Raw genomic sequence first — 7,893 nt, 5'->3', positions numbered from 1 at the left:
ACATCTGGGACAATCAATGCCATGAGAAAACATGGTGAGTATTTGAATATGAATTGCTCTGATCATTTCAATTACTTGCCAGGTTTGCAGTGATATAAGGTAATGCTTTTCAAGTGTGCAAAAAGGTTCATTTCATCAACAATTTGCATGATTATCTGTTCGTTACTGTCATTTTCAATAGACTATCTCAACTCCAAACTCATATGTTCTGTAGTCTATTTTGAAATGAGCATGGGTTCTTCACAGAAACTTGTGATTCAAAAATATTTACTGCTTAGAATTTCCCTAATAGGAAAGTCTGAAGAAATGGGCTTCCTTAGCTTTTGTGAGTTCAAATTGAAAGACAAGTAAAACCAAAGATTAGATACTATATTTTGTAATGTACAACCTTAGAAAGGAAAACTTGAAATGAGCTCTAATTGACTCAATATACTAATTTATGTCCAATTTATTCTACATTCTTCATGTTGCTACCACTGTCTCCCTAGCAGCCTGCACTATTCCAGGCCAGTGACAGGTGCTCAGTGAATGTGAACTGATGGAGGGAACGGACACTAGAAAGTGGGTCGACTGGACGTAATGCAACCTCTTTGGGTAGGGGTGGTTGTATTCCACTCAAAGAAAGTATTAAGAGTTTATGAAATAAAAATTTCAGAGTTTTTACAAACCTATCCATATTTGACACAGCAACACTGGGAATACATCCCTACATGGTGGGACAACTGGCCTGGCCTGAGTAAAAGGCTGACCTGTCAGGTAGAGTGACCATATAATTTATTATCCAGAGGTGAGACTTCCAGATGGTGGAGTGAGTACCTCAGTAAATTGTATCTCCCCAAAAAGTAATGACAACACTGGCAAGATTATCAAAAGAAACCATTTCAGAACTCTGCAAATTTAAACAAAGGCACACAACAAGTTGAAAGAGTTTGTTGAAGAAAACCTGCTGAACCTCAGTTAGAACTGAGGTCTATGACATTTTAATTTAGGGATACTCCCATCTGCCTACCAGCTCCCTGGCATGTACCAGGAGGACCAGTAGCCTTGTTGCCACCAGAGGGGGCTGACTTGATTTGGAACTCCATAAAAAGCCTTGACCCCAGGGCTTTGCCACTATTTGACCTGACCTGGAGCTCCATGGAAAAGCTTTATTCCCAGGGCATTGTTGATAACAACAGAAATCAGTAGCAGTCAGTGAAGGTAAACATTACAGCTTCTTAATGTCTGTGCTATCAGCTGGGGCAAGAAAGAACCCAGCCCTAAAATTTAAAAGGGAAGGTCTAGGCAATTGCGTGTCCATAGTGAGCTGTGAAAACTTCTCACATATTCCTGGGGATCTGGAAGGCTGTGTGCATGTTCAGGGCTGTGTGAACAGTCATGAAAGAGCAGAGAGAGCTATGCTGATCCAGGAATGACCCTAGGAAGCCAGGACTAAAAATTAAACAAGAATTAAAACAGAGACTTCACACTACAGGGAATAGAAGCACTACAGAGCTGGTCCAGCAAAGTCACTAAACAAAAAACAAATCTAAACTTCAACAAGAAAAAAAGCACAACAACAAACTGGGGAATGGGGGAGGGATGATGGGATTTCAAAGTTACTAAAATATATGTCGGTATGTTCAGTTTTCCACAAATATTAGGAGATATGGAAAGAAACAGAGAAGTACAGCCCCTATACAAGAGACAAATCAATCGAAAGAAACTGGCCCTGAGGGCCGGCCCCATGGCTTAGCGGTTAAGTGTGCACGCTCCGCTGCTGGCGCCCCGGGTTCGGATCCCAGGCGCGCACCGACGCATCACTTCTGCGGCCATGCTGAGGCCGCGTCCCACATACAGCAACTAGAAGGATGTGCAGCTATGACATACAACCATCTACTGGGGCTTTGGGGGAAAAAATAAATAAATAAAAATAAATAAATAAATAAATAAATATTAAAAAAAAAAAGAATCTGGCCCTGAGGATGACCAGATGTTGGACTTAGTAGGTAGACTTTAAATCAGCTTTTTAAATATGTTCAAAGAACTAAAGGAAACCATGTTTTAAGAATTAAAGAAAAGTAGGAGAGCAATGTCTCACGAAAGAGATAATAGCAATAAAGAGATAGAAATCATTTTTTAAAAGAATCAAATAGAAATTCTGTAGTTAAGTATAAAAACTGAAATGAATAATTCACTAGAGGATCTCAACATCATATTTGAGCAGTCAGAAGAAAGATCTAGCAAACTTAAAGATAGGTCAATATAGATTATTCAATCTGAGGAATAGAAAGAAAAAAGAATGAAGAAAATGAACAGAGCTAAGAGACGTGTGAAACACCATCAAGTGGACCAACATATGCATAATAGGAATCCCACAAGGGGAAAAGACAGATAAAGGACAAGAAAAATACTTGAGGAAGTAATGGTCAGAACTCCCCAGAATTGATTAAAAACATTAATCTACACATTGAAAAAGCTCAACTAACTCTAAGTACAGTAAACCTGAAGAGATCCACACCTGGACACATTATAATTAAGCTACTGAAAGCCAAAGACACAGAAAGAATCTTGAAAGCAACAAGAGAAAAGAGACTCATAATGTACAAGGGAGCCTCAATAAGATTAACAGCTGATTTCCCATCAGAAACCACAGAGGCTAAAAGGCAGTGGGATGACCTATTCAAAGTGCTGAAAGAAAGGGAAGAAAACCCATCTGTCAACCAAAACTATTGAGCAAAGTTATCCTCCAAAAAGGCAAGTGAAATAAATACATTCCCAGGTAAATAAAAATGGAGAGAATTAATCTATAGCAGACCTACTCTACGAGAAATATCAAAGGAAGTATTTCAAGTTGAAAAGAAATGGCATTAGATGGTAACTTGAATCCACACAAAGAAAGCAAGAACACCAGTAAAGGAAATTACATAGGTAAATATAATAGAAAATATACATATATTTTATACTCTTTTCTTCTCTTAACTGACTTTAAAGACAATTGCATAAAAAATAATTACAAAACTATTGTTGAGTTTATAGGCAGTAATTTGTATGACAATGATATTACAACGGGGGGAGGACAGGGTGCTATATTGGAACAAAATTTCTATATACTATTGAAACTAAGTAATTATCTGAAATATATTGCTTTAAGGTAAAATGCATATTTAATCCCCAGAGTGACTATACTTTCAGGGATAATTTCTATAGTTTGTAATCCCCAGAGCAACCACTAAGAAAATAAATAAAAGCAAAAATAGTAAAAAATCTAACAAAAGAAAGTGGTATACTGGAAAATAACAGAAAAGAAGAAAGAAAAGGAGTAACATAGGGACAAAGAGGATACAGTAAACCAAATAGCAAAATGGCAGATGTAAATCTACCATATAAATAATGCATTAAAGGAAATGAATTAAGTACTCCAATCAAAAAGCAGAGATTGTCAGACTGGGTTTAAAAAAAAAGATTCAATTATATGCTGTCAATCAGAGGCATGTTTTAGATTCAAAGATACAAATAGGTTTAAAGTAAACAGACGGAAAATTCTTTGGGTGATGCTAACTCTTATCCTTTGCTATCTTGTAACTTAAATAATGAGATATAAACTTAACTATTATTAACACATTTTATATCAGGTAAGGAGATAATAGAGGGAAGAAAAAAATATTTGTATACACTCATAACATATTCATATCAAAATAAAGAAATAACTATTAGAGTCCTCATTTCTGAAACTGGCCACATGGTTACAGCTGGTATTTATAAGTAGCTCCTTCCATTAATCATTTCATATTCCATTTACCCTCAGCAAGCATTTCAGCTGGTCATGGTGCTTTGCCTGATGGAGTGACCCAAAGATCCATTCCTGATGAGTGTCGCCTATTAGCAGTCCTGCCTGAATTAGATTATTGAAGTTTTTCATTGGCTTTAATCACAGGACATGGGAGTACTAAGAAATGCCCTAAGGTATCACTTGTATTCTAGATATAGTCTTCTTTACCTCCATTGTGGAGTAGCAGCCCAATTTCCCCTTGGTAATCAAGATTAATCACCCTGGTGGAAGTATTCTTCCTTTTGGAACTGAGACCTCTAGACCAGCAGAGTCTAAGATTGAGGAGATGAGAAGCAAAATTTTCTAGATATTGCCACCTAGTTCGTGTCATAGCTGAGTCGTTAAAAGGGAATTTGTCTTGATCAGTTCTGGCTTCTACAACAAATTACCATACAGTGGGTGCCTGAAACAACAAACATTTATTTCTCACAGTTCTGGAGGATGGGAGTCCAAGATCAAGGTGCTGGCAGATCTGGTGTCTGGTGTGAGCCCACTTCCTGGATTCCAAATGGCTGTCTTCTTCTTGTATCCTCACACAGCAGAAAGCAGAGAGAAAGAGACAGCCAGCAAGCTCTTGCATGTCTCTTGTTATAAGGGCACTAATCTCATTCATGAAGTCTCCACCCTCATGACCTAATCAATTCCCAAAGCCCCACCTCCTAATACCATCATATTGAGGGTTAGTATTTCAACATACAAATTTTGGAGGAACACAAACAATTCAGTATATGCTGCTATCCACCATTCTATCAAGCCAGCTGCTTTAAAATAATGGGGAACATAGTAAGACTAGTGAATTCCCTGAGTGTGGGTCCATTGTCACATTTTGTTGTAAAGTGAGTTCTTTGATCAGAAACAATGCTGTCTGGAATACCATGATGGTGGATTAAGCACTCTGTAAGTCCACAGAAGGTGGTTTTGGCAGAAGCATTACAGACAGCAAGGGCAACTTTATATGCAGAGCAAGTCTCTATTCCAGTAAGAACAAAATGCTGCTCCTCCCATAATGGAAGTGGTCCAATGTAATCAACCCGCCACCAGGCAGCTGGCTGATCACCATGGAAAATGGTGTCATATCAGGGACTCAGTACTGCTCTCTGCTGCTGGCAGATTGGGTTCTCAGCAGTGGTTGTAGCCAGTTCAGCCTTTTTGAGTGGAAGCCCATATTGCTGAATCTATGTACAACCTCCATCTCCATCACTATGGTCACTTTTTTCATGATCCCATTGGGCAATGACAGGGGTAGCTGAGGAAAGAGGCTGACTAGTATCCCAAGAGGGGGTCATACTGTCCACTTAATTATTAAAATTCACCAATTCTGAGGTCCTATGTTGGCGAGCATTCACATGGGACATACATATTTTCCTTCTGTGCACATGCAGAAACGTGTATCCACATACCTCTTCCCTAGACAACCCTGTCACCAATATTTCAACTGTGTTCCCTCCCAGTCTCTGACCATCCAGCCACACCATTGGCCACAGCCCATGAAATGGAATAGACTCATACCTCTGGACATCTTTTGTTCCAGGAAAAATGGACAGCCAGGTGCATTTTTTAAAGTTCTGCCCACTGAAAGGATTTCCCTTCATCCCTGTCCTTCAGGGGTATCCCAGAGTGAGGTTAAAGAGCTTCTGCTATCCGTTTTCAGGTGGTGCCTGCATATTGTACAGATCCATCTGTGAACCAGGCTGGAGATTTTTCTTCTTTGATCAACTGGTCTTAGGGAACTCTCTAGGAGGCCATAACTGTGTGCTGAGAGAAAGAACATAATGTAGCAAGAGCAGGGCCATGGGCATCTGAATCACTCTCTCTTTTGGAAGGGAAGGGTGATCCAGGTTTCTGTGGACTAAATTATGACATAAGGCTAAAGAGCTGGTATACCAGGGGTTCAGGAGAGGGTAGAGGTGGGAATGAGTGGGTGTGGCTATAAAAGGGCAACATGAGGGATCCTAGTGGTGATGGAAATGTTCTGTATCTTGATCTATCAGTGTCAATTCCTGGTTGTGATATTATACTATAGTTTTGTAAGTTGTTTTCTTTGGAAGAAACTTAGTAAAGGGTACATGGGATTTCTTTGTATTATTTTTTACAAATACATGTGAATCTACAATTATATAAAAATAAAAAAGTTTTGTTAACAAAAAATTATGATGATTTCAAAATTTTAAAAAAATGCATATATTGGGGCTGGCCCCCTGGCATAGTGGTTAAGTTCGCATGCTCTGCTTCAGTGGCCTGGGGTTCATGGGTTCGATCCTGGGCATGGACCTACACACTGCTCATCAAGCCATGCTGTGGTGGCATCCCACATACAAAAAATAGAGGAAGACTGGCACAGATGTTAGCTCAGGGTGAATCTTCCTTAAGCAAAAAGAGGAATACTGGCAAAAGATGTTAGCTCAGTGCCAATCTTCCTCACCAAAAAAAAAAAAAAAAAACAAAGCAGAGAAAAAAAGTCCAAATGAAACTTATATTGATATTTCTTTTCTCCACAGCATAAGAGAAACCAGAGGATAGTGAAAGTTAAGAGAAAAAAAGAAACTTTCAAATTGAAATTCTATACCCAGGACAACTATATTTTAAGAAAGAGAATATAATGGAGGTATCTTTAGGTTAATAAAACTCGAGATTTTTAATGCCAAATGATCGACACTAAAGGAAAGTCTAGGAAATGAGAAAAAGATACTGTAAGGAAGATTTTGTTGTTGTTGTTTTTAGAAGAACTGACAGTGAGCATTTAATATATTTAATTGTGGATCTAAACCGAAAATGATGGGAACAAGGGTAGAAGTTTACTGCACAAATGTTAAATATGGTGACAAAGCAGAAAGAATAAAGCTAAAAAATAAGAGGAAGAAGAAGACAGAAAAGGGAAAAAAGAACCAGCTCATTGACTGTTGTAGAGATAATAAGTAATAGTTGGATTAGGGCATTCAAAACAGCCATACCAGAGAGTAAAAGGTAAATAAGAAAAATGAAGATTACAAGAACTACAACAAAAATATGAAACTCTTGGTATTCAAAAAATGAAATCCAAAAACAAAAATGAAATCCAAAAACAGCAATGAAGACACTACATAAAGTAAGTTGAGACCTGGTACCAAAACGAATCTTATCATAAAAGTGAAAGATTTACCTCTTCTATAAAAATGAAAATATTTTCAAATAGGCTCCTATAGCAGAACCCAGCTCTATGCTATACGGAAGAAACATGCAAAACCCAGTGATCCAGAAAGGCTAAATATGAAGGTATCAGCAAAGACATACTAGACAAATGAAACTTATAAGACAGCACGGTTTGAAATCCTGATGTCAGGCAAGGTAGCATTCAGGCGTGAAGTGATTAAATATGACAAGCCACAATTAGAAGAAAAGGTACAAGTTAGAATACCCAGAAAAACACCAAAAAGTATAGCCATCATCCACATAAAGCAGAAGCTAAAGGAGATAAAAGGAGACAGAGATATAAATACATAAATATTAGAAACTTTAACAATCCAATATTAGGACAAAATGAGGAAAGAGGACAAAAATTAAGTAAAAGTATACAAAAACTAAACAGCAAAATGAGGTACGTCTTATGGATATATAGTGACATTACATGCTTGTAACTGAGAATATACTTTCTTCTCAAATACACATGGATCAGCCACAAAACTAATCACATATTAGGTTACTTACTGATATTGGAAAATGTCAATACATTTATAAAGTAGAAATTTCATAAACAACACTTTGATCATAAGTAACAAAACTAGAAATTAAAAACAAAATTTAAAAAGTTTCTTCCAATTGGAAATTTAAAAATTCCTCTATTAAATAGTACAAGGATGTAAGTGAGATGAAAAAATTGACAAAATTTTTTTTTGGTGAGGAAGATTAGCCCTGAGCTAAAATCTGTCACCACTCCTCCTCTTTTTGCTGAGGAAGACTAGCCCTGGGCTAACATCCGTGCCCATCTTCCTCCATTTTATATGGGACGCCACGACAGCATGGCTTGGCAAGCAGTGCATTGGTGCGTGCCCAGGATCTGAACCCATGAACCCAGGGCCACTGCAGCAGAGCGCGTGCACTTAACC

The sequence above is a fragment of the Diceros bicornis genome, chromosome 5, assembly GCF_020826845.1.
Source record: "Diceros bicornis minor isolate mBicDic1 chromosome 5, mDicBic1.mat.cur, whole genome shotgun sequence".
In the NCBI taxonomy this organism is placed as follows: domain Eukaryota; kingdom Metazoa; phylum Chordata; class Mammalia; order Perissodactyla; family Rhinocerotidae; genus Diceros; species Diceros bicornis.
The sequence above is the reverse complement of the archived record's forward strand: the minus strand, read 5'-3'. Positions refer to the sequence as shown.